Below are 25416 nucleotides of genomic sequence, written 5' to 3'. Positions count from 1 at the left end.
CACACACTCACACACATACACTCACACACACATACACTCTCACACACATACACTCTCACACACACACATACACTCTCACACACATACACTCACACACATACACTCACATACAGACACTCTCACACATACACTCTCACACACATACACTCTCACACACATACACTCTCACACACATACATACACTCTCACACACACACACTCTCACACACACATACACTCTCACACACATACACTCTCACACACACACACTCTCACACACACACACACATACACTCTCACACACATACATACACTCTCACACACACACTCTCACACACACACATACACTCTCACACACATACACTCTCACACACACACACACTCTCACACACACACACATACACTCTCACACACATACGCTCACACACACACACTCTCACACACATACACTCTCACACACATACACTCTCACAGACACACACTCTCACACACACACACATACACTCTCACACACATACACTCTCACACACATACATACACTCTCACACACACACACTCTCACACACACACATACACTCTCACACACATACACTCTCACACACACACACACTCACACACACACACACACATACACTCTCACACACATACATACACTCTCACACACACACACTCTCACACACACACATGCACTCTCACACACATACACTCACACACACACACACTCTCACACACACACACATACACTCTCACACACATACACTCACACACACACACTCTCACACACATACACTCTCACACACATACACTCTCACAGACACACACTCTCACACACACACACATACACTCTCACACACATACACTCTCACACACTCACACATACACTCTCACACATACACTCTCACACACACACACACACATACACTCTCACACACACACTCTACCCCACACACATACTCTCTCACATACCCTCTCTCTCACACACACACATACTCTCTCACACACAGACATGCACTCTCTCTCACACACACACTCTCTCACACACACACATACTCTCTCACACACTCTCTCTTACTCACACTCTCTCACACACTCTCTCACACACACACTCTCTCACACACTCTCTCACACACACACACACTCTCTCACACACACAGACACACACTCTCTCTCACATCCACACACAGACACCCACTCTCTCTCACACACACACACACACTCTCTCACACACACAGACACACTCTCTCTCTCACACGGTCACTCTCTCACACACACAGACACACACACTCTCTCACACACACAGACAGACACTCTCTCGCACACACAGACACACACTCTCTCTTATACACACACACAGACACCCACTCTCTCACACACGCACACACACTCTCTCACGCACACACACTCTCTCTCACACACACGCTCTCACACACAGTCTCTCACACATTCTCTGATGCACTATCAATTACGACGAGACGAGAGTAGAGAGTAATCGAGGCTTTATTAAGCAGAGATGTGTATCCTCCTGCAGTTGCTGCCAAAATGGCTGCAGCTCGGTGAGCACGCACATTTATACTCCACCTACTGGGCGGAGCCAGCTGGCAGGGATCTATCCCCGTACCTGTAGTACAGGGGCCTTACCGTAATACATCTCATTTGTGATATATACAATAGTGGTGACTACAACGCTCTCTCACACACACATATACACACACACTCTCTCTCTCAGACTCTCTCAGACACACACAGATACACACTCTCTCTCACACTCTCTCTCACACTCTCTCACACACACTCTCACACACATAGACACACACTCTCTCACACACATAGACACACACTCTCTCTCACACACACACTCTCTCTCACACACTCTCTCACACACATTCACCATGTTTGTATATGCATAAATCTACATCTGTAGAACCGGTTATTTAGGTATACACACACATACTTTGAGCTAATGCAGCTTCATTATAATCCAGACGCACAGCCCACTTCAGAAACTATTTAAATGGAAAGAAAATCAGTTGTGTAACGTTAGTTTTTTTTTAACCCAGAGCTAGTCATCCACAAACACTTCAGCATCCGCAAACTCCGCTTTCAACAATCATGTTCCAATTTACCTCAGCACTTAGATTGTTTTGCAATATCTGGAGAAATGTAGAGTGACTGGGGAAGCTGGTGTTGGTCTCTGTACAGCAGAGGTCAAGGGGAGACTTAATCGAGGTGTTCAACATCATGAAGAGTTTTGACAGAGTAAATAAGGAGAACTAGTTTCCAGGAGTGGAAGGGTCAGTAAATCAGAGGGACACGGATTGAGGGTAAGCGAACAAGAGGAATGGTGAAGAGGATTTTCTCTTTCACGTAGCTGTGATCTGGAACGCACTGCAGGAAAGGGGGGCACTAATTGGCACTGCAGGAAAGGGGGGCACTAATTGGCACTGCAGGAAAGGGGGGCACTAATTGGCACTGCAGGAAAGGGGGGCACTAATTGGCACTGCAGGAAAGGGGGGCACTAATTGGCACTGCAGGAAAGGGGGGCACTAATTGGATAGATCAGTCACAGAGCTAGCACAGGGGCTGATGGGTTGAGGTATTTCTCTTTCTGCGCTGAGGTATTCTATGATTCTATTAAATAAAACAGGCTAATTTAAATATGGCTTAAGTTTAACGACACTACACCAGGTATTTTGACATTGACATATAACACAAGGACATTGGAATTATTGGATATTTAATGGAAAATCATATGCAGCACATGTCCACATTTCTCGTTTTGTCCTCGACTGAGCATTTCACGATACTGCCCCCTCTGTTGGGGAGGTATGAATAAAGTTGGTTCAATGGCTGCCTGCAGCGAGCATGTGTGAGTCTTGCTCGGTATTATAGACACCATCTACCACCCTGGTAATTTCATGATACAAAACTAATGGCTAACATGAAACAAAATGTCATCTGACTTAATGAAAATTGCAAAATGGGAGACTCATTAGCAATATAAGCAAACACCATTTCTATAATTATCAGTTTCAACACTAAATAAAACAAGATGTTATTTAAGGGGTAGCTCTGTGTGTTCGTGGTTCTGGTGGGGAGCTATTGTGGGGAGGGGCGCACATCAGAGATGTGGACATGTGCTGCATATGATTTTCCATTAAATATTTAAATTAATGATTGTTTATTTGTTTGCACTGTTCCCAGTGGACAAGGCTTGAGATATCAAATCTGTGTCTGCCACTGATGTTCTCCCGGCTGCAGCATTCTGCTCTCCCCCACGAGATGACCAAAGTGCAGTATCCTCGTTTGACAATCAATCCCAACTGAGTTCAGGTCAGCCACAGATTGGGCGCCAAAAGACAGCCAAGAGCGATATGGAGGTGGACGTGATTAGGAGCGCAACCTCACGCCCAGAAATTGGGTGCATTTCTCTTGACTTCCTCCCAAAAAACAGCTGGAGACTTTGCCAGTTTCTGTCCAAACGTGGCAAAGTAATTCCTGCTAAATTTGGGCACATCAGGTAGCAGGGTATCACGTTTGGCCCAGAGTAGAGAATGGATTTGATTGGTGTTTCTCCAGGAAATTCCCAATTACAAAATGCGCAGTTTCAAACTCACGTCCACACCTTGGTAAAACTTTACTGATTTCCCATTCCTCGATTGGTTTTCCTTTACCCTCCCTGCAATCACGTGACTCCATAAAGCAAGTGAGAAGCATATGGATATAAGACTTAAGAGCAGGAGTAGGCCATTCAGCCCTTCGAGCTTGCACTGTCGTTTGATCAGGTGGTGGCAGATCTGAGTGTGGCCTCCACTCTAGTTTCCTGTCTACTTCTGACACACTTGGACTCTCTTGAATCAAGAATCAATCTAACTGGGCTGTAAAATTATTCATTGGCCCTGCCCCCACTACTCAGTGGTGAAGGGAATTTCACTGTTTCATCGCCCTCGTGGACACAAAAATTCTCTTCAACTCTGTCTTAACTGAGAAGACTCCTTCAGCGGGATTCTTCGTCGGCGGGATTCTTCGTCGACGGGATTCTCCGTCAGCGGGATTCTCCGTCGCCGGGATTCTCCGTCGCCGGGATTCTCCGTCAGCGGGATTCTCCGTCAGCGGGATTCTCCGTCGGTGGGATTCTCCGTCAGTGGGATTCTCCGTCAGCGGGATTCTCCGTCAGCGGGATTCTCCGTCAGCGGGATTCTCCGTCAGTGGGATTCTCCATCGGCGGGATTCTCCGTCGGCGGGATTCTCCATCGGCGGGATTCTCCGTCGGTGGGATTCTCCGTCAGCGGGATTCTCCATCGGCGGGATTCTCCGTCGGCGGGATTCTCCATCGGCGGGATTCTCCATCGGCAGGATTCTCCATCGGTGGGATTCTCCGTCGGTGGGATTCTGTCAGTGGGATTCTCCGTCGCCGGGATTCTCCGTCAGCGGGATTCTCCGTCAGCGGGATTCTCCGTCGGTGGGATTCTCCGTCAGCGGGATTCTCCGTCAGCGGGATTCTCCGTCAGCAGGATTTTCCACCAGCGGGATTCTCCATCGACAGGAATTCTCCATCGACAGGAATTCTCCATCAGCGGGATTCTCTGTCAGCGGGATTCTCTGTCAGTGGGATTCTCCGTCAGCGGGATTCTCTGTCAGCGGGATTCTCTGTCAGCGGGATTCTCTGTCAGCGGGATTCTCCGTCAGCGGGATTCTCCATCGACAGGAATTCTCCATCGACAGGAATTCTCCATCAGCGGGATTCTCTGTCAGCGGGATTCTCTGTCAGTGGGATTCTCCGTCAGCGGGATTCTCTGTCAGCGGGATTCTCTGTCAGCGGGATTCTCTGTCAGCGGGATTCTCCGTCAGCGGGATTCTCCATCGACAGGAATTCTCCGTCAGCGGGAACCTCCGCTTCGTCGGCATCGCGCCCACCACAACGCAGCGAGCGGTCGAGTGAATCTCCTAGTTTCACCTAATTAATTTGCCCTCCTCCCTCAGCCCAGGAGTGAATTTGTGACAGATACTCCAAGCTGGGCACAAATTAATAAACCTCCCCAAAGATAAAATACAAGGGGAATTTCTACCTATTCCAAGTGGATTATTTTGATTTTTTTTGTACAGGCAGCGAAAGGGCAAAATGAAATAATGAGAAAGGGATGGTTTAATAAATGTTTCGGAACAGGTGTTCAGGAATTACAGCGTTGGCATAAAGGTCAAGGAGCCTTCGTGTTGAAGGACCCCCGAGACGGGAGACTGGGCAGTTCACGCTTAACATAGCTGTGAAAAGGTTTAAGTGTGTTTAAAATTAAATTCTGTGGTTCAATGGTGTGCTGTAACCTGGAAAATTATTTGAAGTCAAGCAGCAATTAAAGGGATTCAAAAAATGTGGAATTTTGTAACAGTTAAAAAATATTCTCTGCTAATGTTGCTGCGATTATCAAAATACAAATAAAAATAACTAGATTCGCTGTATTTAATGATCTGGACAGGTTAAATTAACCCCCTTCAAATTCTGCAATGCATTCTTAAAAATGCAGTGTAGAAATACATTTCACAGTAAAAGATATATTTGCAAAGGGTTTATTTTATTTTCTAAGTGACTGATATGCTGCTGTGACTACAGCCCTCAGTCATGGACTCTGGTGTGGAGGGATTCATCTGCTAGTGTCAAACACCTTTGGAGCAGGATAATCTGCAAATATTTAACACCTCTCAGGCACTGATACTAGTGTAAAATAATCATTCCCGATGTCTCTGGGACAGCTTGCACTGCAAATAGAGTTTCACAATGAGACAGGTGCAGGATTCTAACTCATCCTGGCAAAGCTCTGAAGCATGAACTTTTGTCGTTGCAACTTTAATTTAATTTAACCTCATACTGCACTTGGAGATCAGCATAGTGGTGGGTGTTTGGTGGGTGTTAATGGTTTGATATCAACTACATGTTGAAACATGGAAGGGCATCAGAGGTTTACAAATGAGAATGAGCAGGATTTGGCGATAGTTTGCACGTAACCCTGGCTTTAATCCATTCTGCTGAAATATTGTGCTGGAGTGATGGTTACATGTGCAGAAATGCTAACAGTGGCCCACTGCCTCATATCCATTTAGCCAGGAAACTGGTTCTGAGTTAGGCAGCGTTATCACCACTCCGTTCTCCACAAAGCTCCGAGCTCGAGCTCTGTTATTAAGCAACAGCAGCTTTTGGGTTGCAATTTCTTCAATTTCACATCATTTTGTTTCTCTTGGATATTTACTAAATGTACTGCGGTTAGCACAATGGTTAGCACTGTTGCTTCACAGCTCCGGGGTCCCAGGTTCGATTCCTGGCTGGGGTCACTGTCTGTGCGGGGTCTGGACGTTCTCCCCGTGTCCGTGTGGGTTTCCTCCGGGTGCTCCCGGTTTCCTCCCCCAAGTCCCGAAAGATGTGCAGGTTAGGTGGATTGGCCATTTGGAATTCTCCTTCCGTGTACCCGAGCAGGCGCCGGAATGTGGCGACTAGGGGCTTTTCCACAGTAACTTTGTTGCAGTGTTAATGTAAGCCCACTTGTGACAATAAAGATGATTATTATACTAACACATGTGCTGTGGTATAACATGTGAAAATGTCTCACCTCCCCAGTTAAAAGGAGGGAGTGCACAGGAACAACCGCAAATTGGTTGGGATTCATTTAACATTCAAAAACAGCTATTCACCAGAAGGCAAAGTAAGACACCAAGGCTTGTGACATAGCGAACCTTGTTGTGGTATCCTCACTGTCAGAGAAACACAGAAAACAGCCTCTCCACAAATAAGCAGCACTCACTTTCTGTGCAGTTCCAAAGACTCTTATAGGCAATGATTACTCAATTATTTTTTTCAATGCAGGCTGACACTAACAAACAGCAAAGTAATTACATTTTTACTCAATGTCATAATAAATTAAAGGGCACTCTAAGAGGTAATTTATATAATTACTGCAGTCAGAAATCCTGCAATTGGTCATTATGTGCCATGTAATGAAATAGAAATGAACTGTGATTCATATGTTTCAGAACAGTTAATGTTTCAGTTTGCCTGCTTATTAATGCTGAGTTCTCACATTGCCTGTTAGAAATCTGAAACTGCACATTCACCATAACATATTGAAGAAGGTGCCATTGCAGCACATTAACGCACTGGAAGTTACAGCACACAGAGAATGGCCATTCAGCCCATCGCCCTGTGCTGTATCCGGTTAGGTTTAGTGAGGCTTGGCAGGCATATAGGAACTGTGGACAGGGTTTTCAGTGAGAGGGCCTCAAAAAGGGTGGGAAATTGCATTGGCTTGGCTCTACAACACCTTCCCACCTCTGTGGGATCCTATAGGAGACGGGATAAGTGCAGGACCGCAATACTGGAACTTGAGTATTTGACCAATTGTAATTTCCCCCACACCGTCTGGATTTTCCAGCTGGCACCCAAGGGTGTCCATCGAGCAAGGAGGCTGTCGGTGAAATGGTGGCTGCATCCCAGTGGAATGCTGGGTAGACAACAAATTTGGGGGCTCTCTTTCGTGGGAAGGTGCCTCATCAATAAACAGCCATAGCCACAGCAGAGCCCATTACTGCGGGGGACTTTCAATCTCCTCTCCTACCTGATGACCCGAACCCATTTGACCTTTACATCCTCCACCTGCTGTCGGTCACTGGGAGTTAGAGAAGCTCCAGGTCCTGCATGGTGCTGCAGGAAGCTATTTCTTCCATTATATTCTTTGCCTCATTCCACTGACCTTACTCTCCACAGTCGGGTACCTGGCAGGGGTGAAACAGTGGGCATTTTGCACCTGATGTATTTGGCAGCTGGAGTGGAGTAGTCACTTGCTGCTGGTGGTGTGAACGACGCAGCTGTCATTGTTGGCACAGTCGCTACAGCTGGTATCCTGTATTTAGCACAGATAGATGATGTGTCACAGTGAGCACAAAGGACATGGGACTACACCACAGTAAAATTATTAACCTTTAGAAATTCTTATGACAAGATAAAGAAGGTCGGGTTTGTTTGTGTTTAACCACAATAGCTGTGATATGATCTGAGATTATCTCAGCCCACACCAATGGGGGTTTTCACCAGATTATATCCAGGAGCTGGTTGAGATTTTTATATTTTAGTGAAACTAAAAAGCCTCCTTATTGGTGTGATTTCAGCAATATTTCCGTGCATCACCTTATTACCAGATCGGTGCGATTGAATCATATTAACACATACCTGACAAGGATAAGCCTGATTCAGCAATAAAATCCCAGTCAAATGACACATGGCTGATTCATTTCCAACATTATTATACAATTAATTCCCCAGCATAACATTTGAACAGAAAACCCTGATCCAAACAGGTAAAATATTTGACAATTTTCCAATCTTTTTTACACTCGATCCACAAAATGTGACTATCGCTGTACTGGATTTCCAATAATCAGCGACTTGTTTTAAAAGCGTCAATAATTTCCCTGCATGTTTTCTGTTATTTTGATGTTAATCAGAAGAAGTCAAATTCAGTGCAATGATCCTAACTATTCACAACTTGGCCAAATACCCCGACACGTCTATCAACATCCCGAAATCCAGCTGCATCCCACCCAGCAAGTACCCAGCCAGACATTGCATTAAAAATTGGATGTGAATTGAATATGTTTTATTTCAGATATTTAATCAAATACACAAAAATATTCAAAAATAATTCAGAGCTTCATAAATGACTCAGACTGCTTCGTGTGACATAGTTGGTGAAATATCTCGTTGGGTGGAATTTTTCATCAATGAGATTGAGTGCGTTGATGGCAAGTTTCAATGGTGCCTGTCCTATTAGCTGTAATAGGGGGAACCTGCCCCTGAATCAGCATTTGGAAGCTCATTAATTATGCACAGGCAGGCATGTTGGGAGCTGATACATCCGCCCGCTGTCCGCTGGTGGGTTCGAAGGTCCGGGTGCCATATTTAAACGCCTGCCCAACGCTTACATCTCACTTGGGTGGCACGGTATCACAGTGGTTAGCACTGTTGCTTCACAGCACCATGGTCCCAGGTTTGATTCCCGGCTTGTCTGTGCCGAGTCTGCACGTTCTCCCCATGTCCACGCTGGTTTCCTCCAGGTGCTCCGGTTTCCTCCCACAAGATTTCCTGAATGACGTGCTTGTTAGGTGCTTGTTAGGTGAATTGGACATTCTGAATTTTTCCTCTGTACCCGAACAGGCGCCGGAATGTGGCGACTGGGGGACTTTTCACAATAAATTCATTGCAGTGTTAATGTAAGCCTACTTGTGACAATAAAGATTATTATTACTCTCTCCAGCCCTGCTGTCGTCAGGAGACTGTCACAGATGTCCAGGAACCAGAAGAACAAGGTTTGCAGCCTCGAGAAGAAGACAGCACTCCGCTTCACCCACCAGGGCGCTGGAGGCCTTGATCAGGGGAGTGTGGGCACACAGACATGTCCGGTATCCCAGGGATGGCTCCGGGCAGCAGACCAACCTCACGTCTCCTGCCGGTGAGGCTATTGCAGAGCAGGTCAGCCCGGCAGATTCCGCGCCCGAAACGCCATCGAGCGCAGGAAGAGGATGAATAATCTCACCGGCTCCATCAGGGTAAGTCAACCTTCAACTTCGTCCAATATCAAACTCTCATCATAACATCATCAACTCAAACGGTTAATCTCTCCGTGGATCTCACACACCCATCAATGGGGAACGCGGATCAATACTCAGCCTCTGGTGGAGAATTTCACATCAACAACATCCCATCTGTCATGTGGCTCACATTCCATCATCCGGCCATTCCGGAGGGCTGGCCACACCCTGGGGTGTGGGGGGGGGGGGGGGGGGGGGGGTGCATTTTACACAATCCCAGCTCCACCCCCTCTGATCACAGGCCTTTCATTTATCTTCATACAGGCCAAGCTGGCGCACAACAAGCGAAAGATGGCAGACAGGGCGAGGGACGGCCAACATCATTGTCCCAACGGAGTTCGAGGAGGCAGCAGCTGAGCTGGTTGGGAGGACAGGGATCAATCCTGTGGGAATGGGGAGACTGGGATCAATCCCGTGGGAATGGGGAGACTGGGATCATTCCCCTGGGAATGGGGAGACTGGGATCAATCCCTTGGGAATGGGGAGACAGGGATCAATCCCGTGGGAATGGGGAGACTGGGATCAATCCCGTGGGAATGGGGCGCTCAGCCTGTCCCAACAACCCCATACAGATCACAGCTCCATCACCACCAAATCCTGACAATCGCAGTGAGTCACAGTTTTATGGAGCTCATGCTACATAGGGTGGCACAGTGGTTAGCACTGCTCCCTCGCAGCGCCAGGGAGCCGGGTTCTAACCCGGCTTTGGGTCACTGTCTGTGTGGAGTTTGTACGTTCTTCCCGTGTCTGCGTGGGTTTCCTCCGGGTGCTCCGGTTTCCTCCCACAGTTCAAAGCTGTGCAGGTTAGGTGGATTGGCCGTGATCAATGCCTGGGGTTATGGGGATAGGGCGGGGGAATGGGCTGAGGTAGAATGCTGTCTTAGAGGGAAGGTGCAGACTCGATTGGCCAAATGGCTTCCTTCCGCACTGTCGGAATTCTTTGATTAGATGCTCATCAACTGGATTTTCTATTTTCTCTGTCCCGGCAGATGGAGGAGCACAGACAGCTGGGCAGCATTCCGGGCTCCAGGCGCGCAGACAGCTGGGCAGCATTCCGGGCTCCAGGCGCACAGACAGCTGGGCAGCATTCCGGCTCCAGGCGCACAGACAGCTGGGCAGCATTCCGGGCTCCAGGCGCACAGACAGCTGGGCAGCATTCCGGGCACCAGGCGCACAGACAGCTGGGCAGCATTCCGGGCTCCAGGCGCACAGACAGCTGGGCAGCATTCCGGGCTCCAGGCGCACAGACAGCTGGGCAGCATTCCGGGCCCAGGCACACAGACAGCTGGGCAGCATTCCGGGCCCCAGGCGCACAGACAGCTGGGCAGCATTCCGGGCTCCAGGCGCACAGACAGCTGGGCAGCATTCCGGGCTCCAGGCGCACAGACAGCTGGGCAGCATTCCGGGCTCCAGGCGCACAGACAGCTGGGCAGCATTCCGGGCTCCAGGCGCACAGACAGCTGGGCAGCATTCCGGGCTCCAGGCGCACAGACAGCTGGGCAGCATTCCGGGCTCCAGGCGCACAGATAGCTGGGCAGCATTCCAGGCTCCAGGCGCACAGACAGCTGGGCAGCATTCCGGGCCCCAGGCGCACAGACAGCTGGGCAGCATTCCGGGCCCCAGGCGCACAGACAGCTGGGCAGCATTCCGGGCTCCAGGCGCACAGATAGCTGGGCAGCATTCCGGGCTCCAGGCGCACAGACAGCTGGGCAGCATTCCGGGCTCCAGGCGCACAGAGAGCTGGGCAGCATTCCGGGCCCCAGGCGCACAGACAGCTGGGCAGCATTCCGGGCTCCAGGCGCACAGACAGCTGGGCAGCATTCCGGGCTCCAGGCGCACAGACAGCTGGGCAGCATTCCGGGCCCCAGGCGCACAGACAGCTGGGCAGCATTCCGGGCTCCAGGTCACATCCGGGAAGGAGTCTGAGGAATAACTGTCTCAGTGATCACCCATAACCCCACCAACGCAGAGACACACATCTCGGTGGGGGCACATCTCTCGATTAGGATCAGGCTTACTTTGTGGAGAACACCTCACGGAAACATTCCCACCACAGCCAGAGGCAGAGACATCCCAGAGCTCCAGCACTGTGAGGACAGCTGGAGACCAGCTCCCCGCTCACTCAGACAATGAGCCTCAGGAAGCGGCTGCCAGCTCAGTGCTGGAGATCTAACAGACAGCCGGACGGCAGGCGGAGCATCGACATTCACTTTGCAGACCAGAGTGAACGATGGCGGAGGAGAGCGTCGACAATCACTCCGCTGACCAGAGTGAACGATGGCGGAGGAGAGCGTCGACAATCACTTCGCAGACCAGAGTGAACGATGGCGGAGTCCCACATTCTGTCTGTTGATGTGGCTCCGACATGCGAGTGGTGAGTTCCAGACGGTCACCTTGGGAAGGCTGCTGACCACCATGGATCCAACAGGTTCCGCTGGATTAGCGCTCGTCCCTGAACTCCATGGCCACACACCCTGGTGGGCACTGTCAGGGTTTTGGCCACATGGGGACGAGGCACCTTGACCTCCCTCCAGGATCCCCATCTTAACATTTATCTGATGTTAATCTGCTTTGCACGAATCTCCACACCCTTGGGTGATGTCAGCGAGATGGGTTTAAGTCTTTATTTCAAGTGATGTAAACTTTTCTAACCCTTCATAAAGAAGCAGCATTGAGGGCAGCACGGTGGCGCAGTGGTTAGCATTGCTGCCTACGGCGCTGAGGACCCGGGTTCGAATCCCGGCCCTGGGTCACTGTCCATGTGGAGTTTGCACATTCTCCCCGTGTTTCCGTGGGTTTCACCCCCACAACCCAAAGATGTGCAGGGTAGGTGAATTGGCCACGCCAAATTGCCCCTTAATTGGAAAAAATAATTGGGTACTCTAAATTTATAAAAAAAAAGAAGCAGCATTGTGTGAGGGCAGCTAATCAGCACTGATAATCTAACGGTGCCGCAATTTAACAGGACAAAAACAGAGTCTCGTGTTGGGCATGTTTCTTGCCACCTGCAGTGCCGAGAACGACATGGCTATTGAACGGGTATTAAGGCCCTGTAGTTAGTACCCAATATTGCCCTTCAATGGGACTTTCCCTTTTTTTTTGCTTGGGTGAGGAACGCCCCATCAATGCCACACTTACCTCATTTCCTACACTGAGGAGTTCAGCTTACCAATGTAGGAAGGTGACTTGTGGATCAGGGGGCATCCGGGGGGGGGGGGGGGGGGGGGGGGGGGGTGCCGCAATAGTGTGATCGAGATATGGAAGGATTTGAACCAGAGGCTTGAAGGGGCAAATGTTAGTAGAATAAATTGAAATATATTGGATGAAGACTAGAGGGAAGGTATACTATAAGGGCCTGGGACGTTTAGGGTTAATGTGGGTCTGTGATAGAAGAGAGTATATGACCTTGGGTTCAGTCTGGCGTTTGATAGAGCCATGTGCACAAGCAAGCATGGAGACAACGCTCAGCTTGAACCCTTTACCGTATATACTTACTGACAGAGTTCTTGTAGTCAATACATACATACAGTAAACCTACTTCAGACTATGAAGACTTCATTAAAACTTACCGAATGATATCCAACACCCTAACAACACAAATCATAGAATCATAGAATTGACAGTGCAGAAGGAGGCCATTCGGCCCATCGAGTCTGCACCGGCTCTTGGACAGAGCACCCCACCCAAGCCCACACCTCCACCCTATCCCCATAACCCAGCAACTCCACCCAACACGAAGGGCAATTTTAGTCACTAAGGGCAATTTAGCATGGCCAATCCACCTAACCTGCACGTCTTTGGACTGTGGGAGGAAACAGGAGCACCCAGAGGAAACCCACGCAGACATGGGGAGAACGTGCAGACTCCGCACAGACAGAGACCCCAAGCCGTGAATCGAACCTGGGACCCTGGAGCAATTGTGCTAACCACTATGCTACCGTGCTGCCTTAAATCTTTGTGACCACAGGCTTGTGGGTGTTAATTGCTGCTCAGACGTCTGATTTCACACAGCTTATTAAAAATGTAACTAAGCACTATCACAATTTCAAAGAGCCAGCACAGACATGATGAATGAATGGCCTCCTTGTGTGCTGTATGATTCCATGATATGGTGGAGGAGGGGGCCAGCAAAAGGTGCATGGTTGGAGAGGTAGAATTGATGAGGCCATAACTCAGGCCAACATCAAGTCCTCCATCCCATAGAACAGCAATTGAGAAGCCACAGTAAAACATGCAGTCCAGAGCACTGTCAAACTCCAGGAGTTATTGATGCATTGCTGAGATTATCCAGATCCTTGGACACAATACCATTTACAATCCTCAAAAGTTCTCTTTCCCCAATGTCAATGTGCTTAGTGGTCAGCAGCACAGGATTAAGTTGCTACATAGAATTTCTACAGTGCGGAAGGAGGCCATTCAGCCCATCGAGTCTGCACCCACCCTCTGAAAGAGCACTCTACCTCGGCCCGCTCCCCTGCCCTACCCCTGTAATCTCATCTCACCTGCACGTCTTTGGACTGTGGGAGGAAACCAGAGCGCCCAGAGGAAAACCACGCACACACGGGGAGAACGTGCAGATTCCGCACAGACAGTGACCTGAGGTCAGAATTGAACCCAGGACCCTGATGCTGCCACTCTGCCACCGTATCGCCCTTCCCACTTCCCAGTCAGTATTCCTGGTCATTTATTTGAGGGAACCTCTAGTGCTTGTTCTATTTGAAGGAGGAAGCAAACTTGATACATGCCCTCTGAAACCATTGCTAATGACATCAATGGCCGAAAATGAGCCTCTCCTGCCCCACACGGATTATAGTTGGCACCTTGGCAGTTTAACAATGAATTTGTAATCTGGTTAATGCGATCCACAGCAAAAAAAACATTCATTCAACTGAACATCCAGCCAGAAGGAGGCCATTCAGCCCATGGTGACTGTGCTAGCCCCTTGGCAGAGCTAAGCAGTTAGTCTTACACCTCTGTTCTGTCCCCTAAGCCCTGCAATATTTACCCCTTCACTGTTGATTCCTTTGCACCTTTGAACAGATAGGTGTTACTCCCGGCTCTGATATATTATCGCCATGTGAAATGGGAAAACAATTGGCTCTATATCTGAGCAGACATTGTCATAGCCTTTACCCTACAAGGAATTGCACAAGAGCAAACATTAAAAATTGCACTCAATATAATGCTAATTTAGTTTGAAAATCAGACTGGAGTTGAATACAGTTACTAATGAATACAGCATTGACTGTGTCTCCAGTTACGTGAGAAGCTCCATCTTTGAGTAATTACACATTAATCCATGCTTCCTCATGGCTCTGTGGCTATTCAGCGAATTCTGAGTAAAATCAGAAGTATATAGGGTACCATTTGAATCGACATGTCTAATTTAATTTACTTAAATGTTTCGGGCAATTTATTACAGTTCTCCCAACTCACAATCAGACTGCATTTACCTTGACATTCTTGGATAGTTTCCTAGTGCACGGTTAAAGAGAATCCCTACTAAAGCATCCAAGCGGGATAGGGATAATTTGGCTCGAATATTTACGTTTCTTTTGCTTCTCTCTCCAAGTTTTTTTTTTCAGTTTGTACATCTATTTTTCTTCCCACTTAAATTCTTCCCTCAACCTTCTCTCCCCACGCCCCACAATGCTCCAGATTGCAGTTCCTCCGCCAGAGAAAGGCTGCTGATATTTCCCCAGATTCCCAGATTTATATTGGAAAATTGGTGGGGGATTGTTATTTTCGAAAAAGGAAAGCTCCCGGTATTTTGGAAGCTACACTCAGCATTCTGAAAGCTGTGACCACCAAGCTAATTGACAGAGAATTAACTGCCTTTGACAAAGGAGAAGGGAGGTGGAATTTCCCACTGACAAAAATAATTTAGTTTCCACACATGTTACCAAACGGAGATCGAGTTCGCTCTGAATATCTCTATTTTGTGATTCCATCTTTTGACAATAGATTTTTCCTAATCTCTCATATTGTGTGATTGTCTTTGATTGTCCTTGTGCCTCGGTCGCTGAAAGTAAGGTACAGCAGGCAGTAAAGAAGGCAAATGGTATGTTGGCCTTCATAGCGAGAGGATGTGAGTGTAGGAATAGGGATATTTTACTGCAATTGTATAGGGCATTGGTGAGGCCACACCTGGAGTATTGTGAGCAGTTTTGGTGTCCTTATCTGAGGAAGGATGTTCTTGCTATGGAGAGAGTGCAGAGAAGGTTTACCAGGCTGATTCCTGGGGTGGCGGGACTGTCATATGAGGAGAGACTAAATCGGTTAGGATTATGTTCATTGGAGTTTAGAAGAGTGAGAGGGGATCTCAGAGAAACTTACAGGATTCTAACAGGATTAGACAGGGTAGATTCAGAAAGAATGTTCCCGATGGTGGGGGAGTCCAGAACTATGGGTCATAGTTTGAGGATACAGGGTAAACCTTTTAGGACTGAGGTGAGGAGAAATGTCTTCACCCAGAGAGCGGGGAATCTGTGGAATTCACTCCCACAGAAAGTAGTTGAGGCCAAAATGTGTAAATTCAAGCAGGAATTAGATTTCGCTCTTGGGACTAACGGGATCGAGGGATATGGGGGGGGTGGCGGGATCAGGGTATTGAACTTGATGATCAGCCATGATCATAATGAACGGCGGAGTGGGCTCGAAGGGCTGAATGGCCTCCTCCTACTTCTGTTTTCCATGTTTCTCTGTTGCTATTTAAAACTAAATTTGCCTCGAGTGTCAGGTTATTTTTTTTGTGAATAAAAGCAAAATACTGAAGGTGCTGGAAATCCGAAATAAATGAGAAAATGCTGGAAAAGCTCAGCGGGTCTGGCAGCGTTAGTGGAGAGAGAAACAGACTTAACGTTTCCAGTCCCTATTGACCCTCCTACAGCTTTTCATGTGAAGACTGTTTTAGTGTGTGTGTGTCTGTGTATATGTGTGCATGTTTGTATGTGCGTGCATGTGTGTTTTTTGTGTGTCTACATATGTGCACGTGTGTGTGTCTGCATAATGATAATAATAATCTTCATTGTCAAAAGTAGGCTTACATTAACACTGCAATGAAGTTACTGTGAAAAGCCCCTAGTCGCCACATTCCGGCGCCTGTTCGGGTACACAGAGGGAGAATTCAGAATGTCCAATTCACCTAACAGCACGTCTTTCAGGACTTGTGGGAGGAAACCGGAGCACCCGGAGGAAACCCACGCAGTCACGGGGAGAACGTGCAGACTCCGCACAGTCAGTGACCCAAGCTGGGAATCGAACCTGGGTCCCTGGTGCTGTGAAGCCACAGTGCTACCCACTGTGCTACCGTGCTGCCCACATGTGTGTATGTGTGTGTACGTATGTGTATCTACTTGTGCATGTGCTGTACACATATGTAAGAATTTCATTGTTTTAATTCTAGGTGGCTAACGTTGCTCAGGTACGCACATTTCTATTTATTTAAACAAGAATACGAAGATTTCTGGTGACATTATTGGTTTAAAGGAGTTGCTCAGCTGAACAATGAACTATTTTGGATGTAGCAATTCACCTGGCATTATTGTAACAACAATAGCAATGACGTGCATTTATATAGCACCATCATCATAGGACTATCGCAGGGGTGATATTAACCGAGGAGACAATAGGACAGGTGAGCATTGCTCAGAGAGGTGGGTTTTAAGGAACGTCTTAAAGGAGCAGAGGGAAGAGGTGGAGAGGTTTAGGGCGAGAACTCCAGACATTAAGGCCTGGACACCTAGAGGCACAGACACCAGTAATGGAGTTGATTAAATTCTGTTCTTTTACAGTTTCCCTGAATTTAGATACAAGCAGCCAAAAGGAACTGAATAAAACGTGCTCAGAAGTTTGCACAACTGTTTTTAAAAAAGTATTTGAATGACAAGTTCCCTCTTTAAAATAACAACCGAGCATTCTGCCTAATTTAATGCTGCCAGTAAACCAATGCTGAAACCTCTCACTCTTCTCCTGGTCCATAATGTAAAAATATTTAAGTCCTTATGGATTAATGCTGACCACTGTTGAAATTACAATTATTATGACAGGTTAAATTGCTGAGAATAGGTCAAAGCTTGGATCCATATGAAGAAGGTCTAACTCAGCCTTGCATTATTTATTGAGAGAAAATACATTATATTGATTTTAGGTAAGAAAAGTATATGTGATATTGTTAAGGAACTGACAACATCATACATAAGCCTTAAAACACATAATGTCGAGCAATCATATTTTGCAGACACAACTAAAATTCAAACTACTATTGAATAGTCTATTATGTTCGGTGTGAGCAGTAATCTTAATCCAATATCACCAAAATTGACATAAATTCATTCACCACAGCATTTATTGTCCATCCCTAATTTTGGTTGAGAAGGTGGTGGTGAGGCACCTTGTTGAGTACAACTGAGTGACTTGTTAAACCCTTCACAAACAATCTGTCCGGGTCCACCCACGTCAACGCTATCACCAAGAAAGCACAACGCCTATACTTTCTCAGGATTCTAAGGAAATTCTGCACGTCACATTGACTCTTCCCAATTTTTACAGGTGCACCATAGAAAGCATCCTATCTGGCTGCATCACAGTCTGGTATGGCAACTGCTCGGCCCAAGACCGTAACAAACTACAGAGAGTTGTGAAAACAGCCCAGTCCATCACGTGAAACCACCCCCCATCCATTGACTCTGCCCTTAGTGTCCAAAATTGCCCTTAGTGTTGGGTGGGGTTACTGGGTTATGGGGATGGGGTGGAGGGTGCTCTTTCCAGGAGCTGGTGCGGACTCGATGGGCCGAATGGCCTCCTTCTGCACTGTAAATTCTATGATAGGAAAGGTTATTATTATATCAGGGGTAATGAGAGAACTCATCAAATCAAGAGGCCAAGCAGTAGTGGTCCCTCCTCTCTGAGTTGGATCTCTGAAAGAGATATTTGTACCACACTCCTGCCCTTTCCCCATAACCTGGCAAATGTTCCCAATCAAATATTTATCCAATTGTCTTTTGAAAGTTATGATTGAATCTCCATCAATCGCGCTTTCAGATTGTAACCATTGTGGGGAAGGTGGTGAGGGATACGGGTTACGGGAATGGGGTTTGGCTGTGACAGGGCAGAAGGAAAGTCATAAAAATGGGTGGTGAAGGAGGAGAGTTGCTTACACATTATCATAAATCTCCTCAGTCACCTGCCTGCACCTGGTTGGCTGCACCACCTGCAATGAGAGGGGCTGAGGTTTTGGTGGCTGGAGGTAGGGGTCTGGATCCCACAAGTTGGCAAATCCCAGTCATTCCCACCTGAGCTCTTTAGTGTTCTGGTTTATGCCTCAGAGCTATGCAGAGATGACGTACCAGCTTCTACCTGTGACTCAGAGGTTTATTCAAAACTAACACAACATTTGGTCTTTAAGCCCATGAATGACACAGGTGCCTGCTTGCGATGCCCAAGTGTGTGCGGGATATTGGTGGGACAAGGGCCTTCAATGGGTGAAGTGTATACTCTACCCTGCCAAACTCCCGCCCCGAGAGGCCTCTGGCAGAATCTCTGGGCCACGATGCTGCTGTGAGGATGTGCAGCCTGGAATGAACAGACAGCACTTGTCATAATTCCAGTCAGTGATTGAAACGACAGCTACCCATCAAACCGGAAGATTTGAGGTGATTATCCCGGGTCTTTTGTCCTCTTGGAATTCTTTAATTCCTCCACTTTGGGCTCCATCCACGACATTTTAAATTTGAGCTCCTGTCATTGTATCAATGTGAATATTGAACTTGGGAACAAGGTGCCCATTAATGCTGTAAAATATTTACCGTGACTTTCACTTATGAGATTAAACCCGATGTAGTGTCAAATCTTTCTAGTTATCCCGAACTAATAATTAATAATAGCACATTCTTTCACTGCCACTGTGACCATTCAGCGGCCACTGTCCGATTTCTAGCATGTTGCAATTTGTGATATTTCGAATGGGAAGCAATCCTCTCTTCCTGCAATTCTTATTTTACATTATTTTTGCTCCATATTATCCACAATAAATGCTTTCTGCACACCTATTTTCCCTTAATTAACTGGTTGTCATAATATACACACAGGTATATGATGGTGCATAGACAGACACTGACTGACACACTGAATGACCAATCAGCACACAGAACACAGCAGCCAATCAGCAGACAGGGCACGGCCACTGTAAAGCCAGAGGGCACTAGTTTTCCCGCTCTCTTGGGATGCAGCCTCTGAGACAGCCAGAGCCCGTGATCAGCAACACGAACATCTACCATGTGCTAGCAGTATAGTCTGGTCAGGTTAGCCTCAGGTCTCCAGTCAACTTAACATAGTGTCAACCCACAGTGCAAGTATGTTTAACAGCTTATAGTTAAATAAAATAGAGTTGAACTTCTACAAGTGTTGGTAGCCTGTCTCTCTCACTTCTCTGGTAAACGCAGTCCTCGCAGACCCAGCATACCCATCACATCAATGGTGACTTTGATAGGTTGCAGTCATACTGCACAGAATTACACAGAAGTACAACAAACAGAAGACCATCTGGCCAATTGGATCAGAGTTTCTAATCCACGCCATTCTCCTTTCACTCTTCTTCGTTTCACCCTGGCACCTACTCCTTCCTCCCTCATGTGCTTAATCCAGCTTCTCCTTTAAATGTGCTTCTGCTGTTCAACCTGTTCTTGCCACCTTTCCACCACTCTGCAGATTCTGCTGAATTCTTTATTGGATTTATCAGTGACCATCTCACATTCATGTGTTTCGCTGCTGTGGGTGTGAACCTTCTCGCTGTGACATCCACGTGGAAAATGTTGTGCATACGCCCATTGGATTGGAGAAACAGCTGCTCAAAATAGACTGCCTGGTCTGAAGCTGTTAAAAGTCACATCCTCCCAGGAATAAACACTGAGCTTGTGCCTGACAAATCATCGGTGAGTATCACCCGAGTGACATGGCAGGGAGCGATGCTCCTATGATTTCCGAGACATGAGTCATCAATCTCAGTCTGGGAAAGACACCATCACGCTTCCTATTGGCCCTTTTAGAGAGCCCAGTAATGTCCCAAAGCACGCAAACAAAATCAAGTTGCATGCTGGTCTTGTTTGGCTCTTGTTCCGCACTGTAACCAATCACTATTTGTTGATGTACCATTTGTCAATGTACTCTGTCGATTATTCTTTAGTCTACTATGTACGTACTGTGTACGTTCCCATGGCCGCAGAAAAATACTTTTCACTCTACTTCGATACATGTGACAATAAATATCAATCAATCATATCCAAAACCTGGGCAAGTTAGAGCTTCCAGCCCACAAGGCAACTGTTTGGCCCAGAGTTCCTATGCCAACTCACTATGCAAGCTATTTATCCCCCACACTCTGCTTTTACCCTCGTTAAATTCCACCCCCACCTCACCCCAAAACAGGGGACTTTGAATCTGACAAAGGACCATTAGCTGAATTGTCCTTCTTCTGCCAAAGTGTGCTTCCAATGAGTTCCACAGATAGGAGGCCTCCGTCTTTGCAATTGATTAAAGAGTGACCTACTTGTCTGGAAGGCTGACAAGCTATGTCTAGAGTCTGGAAGCTTCCAAACCCCTAGATGCAGCATCAATAGTGGCTGCGGAGTCCTTATGGAAGTACTTTTATTTTCAGAACATCACAACACTTAAAATTAGAGTCATTCATTCATTAGCAGCTTTAACTGATTTTTAAAATTGATTCACTGATGTTTACATTGTCGCACAGGGAATATAATTTTTACACTCTGCACACAGCTTGCCATTTGAATCAGCATTATGGCATTAGAATACATCATTACATTAAAAAAATAAAGCCAGTGTGAAAGACAAAGATCAAAAACAGATGGTCCTCGGATGAAGACAGACTCTTCTCTTAATACAAGGAAGGACAACTGAGATTGCATACCATTACAATTCATCAGACCTGGCACAAAGCCCGTATGTATTCAGTGAAGGTTAGATTCCAATGTGCATACAACTCTGCTCGAATCATCACATTTTTCCTGATGCTGTTTATGAGTGTGGACATTTTTTGGAAGGAAGGAAAAGATTTCTTGTTCAAGAACAAGCGTTCCACTTGTGTTTATATTTCCTGCTAAAACTCAGGTCAGGAACTCTACACTGTGACAACTGGAGGAGATTTGAAAGTCACGCAGTAGATGTGGAAGGTTTGTGACTATCTGTGAATGGATCTATAAAACCAGTAACCAGCAATGCCACACCTAGGGTACGTCAAATGATGCGAGAAATGGTGTAAAAAGCAGAACCCATTTTATCGAATGGTTCTGTTAACCGCCTTTCCTTTAGTGCTTTCATTATCATTCAAAACAAGGGATCAGACAACATCAAACCCTTTTCTAGCACTTAACAGACCTGGCGTTGGGGAATGGGGAATGGCGAGTGCAAGGGACAGGATATTGAGTGAAGGGAATTGCAAGGACGAGGGACTGAGAGAGAGAGAGAGAATTCCTGGAGAAAGCAGCTGCGTTGAATGTTTTTTTATTGTGTGTTCCCTGAAAGTTTAATGGCCAATATTGAAGACTGGCTGTGACAAAGTGAAGGATAAAGATGTGACAGTCACATCCCATCATTGTTTTACACCAAGACTGTTGTGATTTAACTGGTTTGGTGACATCATGGCAGCTTTTGACTGAATATGGCATCAAATCGCCTGAGCAAACTTGGAGTCAACGGGAATTGGGGAGAAAACTCTCCGCTGGTTGGGGTCATACCCGGCACAAAGGAAAACGATTGTGGTGGTTGGAGGTCAATCGTCTCAGACCCAGGACATCACTGCAGGAGTTCCTCAGGGTACTGTCCTCAGCCCCAACCTTCTTCAGCTGCTTCACCGACATTGCCTCCATCATAAGGACAGAAGTCATAGAACATAGAACATTACATGTTCACACACCACCCTGACTTGGAAATATATCACCGTTCCTTCACTGGCACTGGGCTCCCTCCCTGACAGCACTGTGGGTGTACCTACACCACATGGACTGTAGCATTTCAAGTAGGCAGCTCACCTGCTCAAGGGCAATTAGGGATGGATAATAAATTCTGCCCTAGCCAGTGATTCCCACAGCCATGAAGAATTAAGAAAAAGAACACCAGGGGGGCGATTCTCGGCTCCGCGGACCACGTGTCCACGCCGTCGCGTTTCACGATGGCGCAAACAGGGCCCGGGCATGACCTATTCTAGCCCCCATAGGGGGCCAGCATGGCCCTGGAACGGTTCATGCCACTTCAGCATCCCTATGCGGCACCAAATGGACGCTTCGCCAACCCATGCATGTGCAGTTGGGGCAGCTCAATCCTGCGCATGCGCAGTTGGGGCAGCTCAATCCTGCGCATGCGCAGTTGGGCCGCGCCACCCTGCGCAAGCGCGGGGAACTTCTTACGCGCGCCAGCCCCGACGCAATATGGCGTGGGTGTTCAGGGGCCGGCCGTGGCTGAATGTATGCCCGGGGGGGGGGGGGGGGGGGGGGGGGAGAGAGAGGCCAGCCTGCCGATCTGTGGGCCCCGTTCGTGGGCTAGACCCCTTCGGAGGCCCCCCCAGGTGAAGGAGCCCCCCCTCCACTCCCCCCCACCCCCAGGCCACCCCCCCGAACGTCCCTGCAGAGTTCCCACCGACAGCGACCAGGGGTGGACGGCGCAAGCGGGACCCTGTCGTGTCGGAGCGGCCGCTCGGCCATCTGGGCCGGAGAATTGCCGCTTGCCGTTTGCGGCGATTCTCCGAGCGGCCCAGCACGATTCGTGCAGCGCTGGTTTTGGGGGGGTGGGGGAATCGCGTGCGGGGGTCGGGGCGGCGTGGTGCTATTTGCGCGGCACCCGCCGATTCTCCCTCCCGGCAGGGGGAGGGGGGGAGAATACAGCCCACGTTGTTTAAACGTTAATATTGTAGAACTATTCTGTAGTTCCAAGCCATGGGTTAAGGACGTGGACATCAATTACTGATGTTTGGAGGCATTGAGAATATTCTTTGAATGTCTATGTCGTATCAATTTTACATTCACAAATAAACTGACTATTGTTTCGTTGTTTCAAAGTTGTCAAAATGGCCTTAATTTTGGAAATTGAGAATTATGCCATTTGTTACTGTCCCTGTTTACAGAATTAGTTATTCCTCTGAGCATAGGGGTGAATATTCAGTTGCCTCGAAAGCTTACAATCTAGCTACTGTGGGTCGAATACAAGGTGCCAGATATTCCAGACATTCTCCACTTTTTCCAAGGTGGGATTAATACAACAATAAATTATCATGACCAGTGGATGAAAGTGCCAAATCTAGGTGGATGCAGCAGGCTAAGTAACTGCTTATTCTGACGTTTCGCAACCTTGACACCATCAAGGCTGTGTGCCCCAACGCTAGGGTCTGGCAAATGGAATACAATGTTGATAAATGTGAGGTTATCCATTTTGGTAGGAATAACAGCAAACGGGATTATTATTTAAACGATAAAATATTAAAGCATGCCGCTGTGCAGAGAGACCTGGGTGTGCTAGTGCATGAGTCACAGAAAGTTGGTTTACAGGTGCAATAGGTGATTAAGAAGGCAAATGGAATTTTGTCCTTCATTGCTAGAGGGATGGAGTTTAAGACTAGGGAGGTTATGCTGCAATTGTATAAGGTGTTAGTGAGGCCACACCTGGAGTATTGTGTTCAGTTTTGGTCTCCTTACTTGAGAAAGGACGTACTGGCACTGGAGGGTGTGCAGAGGAGATTCACGAGGTTAATCCCAGAGCAGAACAAAGAGCAAAGAAAATTACAGCACAGGAACAGGCCCTTCGGCCCTCCCAGCCTGCGCCGATCGAAGGGGTTGGATTATGAGGAGAGGTTGAGTAGACTGGGACTGTACTCGTTGGAATTTAGAAAGATGAGGGGGGATCTTATAGAAACATTTAAAATTGTGAAGGGAATAGATAGGATAGATGCGGGCAGGTTGTTTCCACTGGCGGGTGAAAGCAGAACTAGGGGACATAGCCTCAAAATAAGGGGAAGTAGATTTAGGACTGAGTTTAGGAGGAACTTCGTCACCCAAAGGGTTGTGAATCTATGGAATTCCTTGCCCAGTGAAGCAGTTGAGGCTCCTTCATTAAATGTTTTTAAGGTAAAGATAGATAGTTTTTTGAAGAATAAAGGGATTAAGGGTTATGGTGTTTGGGCCGGAAAGTGGAGCTGAGTCCACAAAAGATCAGCCATGATCTCATTGAATGGCGGAGCAGGCTCGAGGGGCCAGATGGCCTACTCCTGCTCCTAGTTCTTATGTTCTTATGTTCTTATCACATTTTATGACCACTAACATGCTGAGGGTAAATATATTTCATACTTCTTTTTCATACTAGCAATTTTCAATTTAAGAGTGAGTATTGAAACTAGTCTTTATTTCGAGAGGGATAGAATTGAAAAGAATGTCTTGTGATGCAATGTTAGTGCCCCTACACCTCCGAGCTCAAAGCTCTGGGTTCAAGTCTCACTTCAGGACTTATGGCCGGGGAAGGTGAAATTATAAATGTGGCCACATTGGCAGATTGTCAACCTGAAAATCCTTCCGATATGCCAATGGCAGGTGGTAAGAGTGAGAGAGTCTCCTGGTCCCTAGGAACCTGCAGGAGGCAACACCAAATCACTGCAGTCCTCTGCCGAGCATAACCATGGACAAACACGTGGATTCTATGGCTTCCAAAACCCTCTTAGGCCATGGTAACTGAATGATGTGGAGATGCCGGCGTTGGGCTGGGGTGGGCACAGTAAGAAGTCTTACAACACCCAGGTTAAAGTGCAACAAG

Source organism: Scyliorhinus canicula, chromosome 8 (genome assembly GCF_902713615.1).
Source record: "Scyliorhinus canicula chromosome 8, sScyCan1.1, whole genome shotgun sequence".
Lineage (NCBI taxonomy): Eukaryota > Metazoa > Chordata > Chondrichthyes > Carcharhiniformes > Scyliorhinidae > Scyliorhinus > Scyliorhinus canicula.
This window is presented reverse-complemented; position numbering follows the sequence as displayed.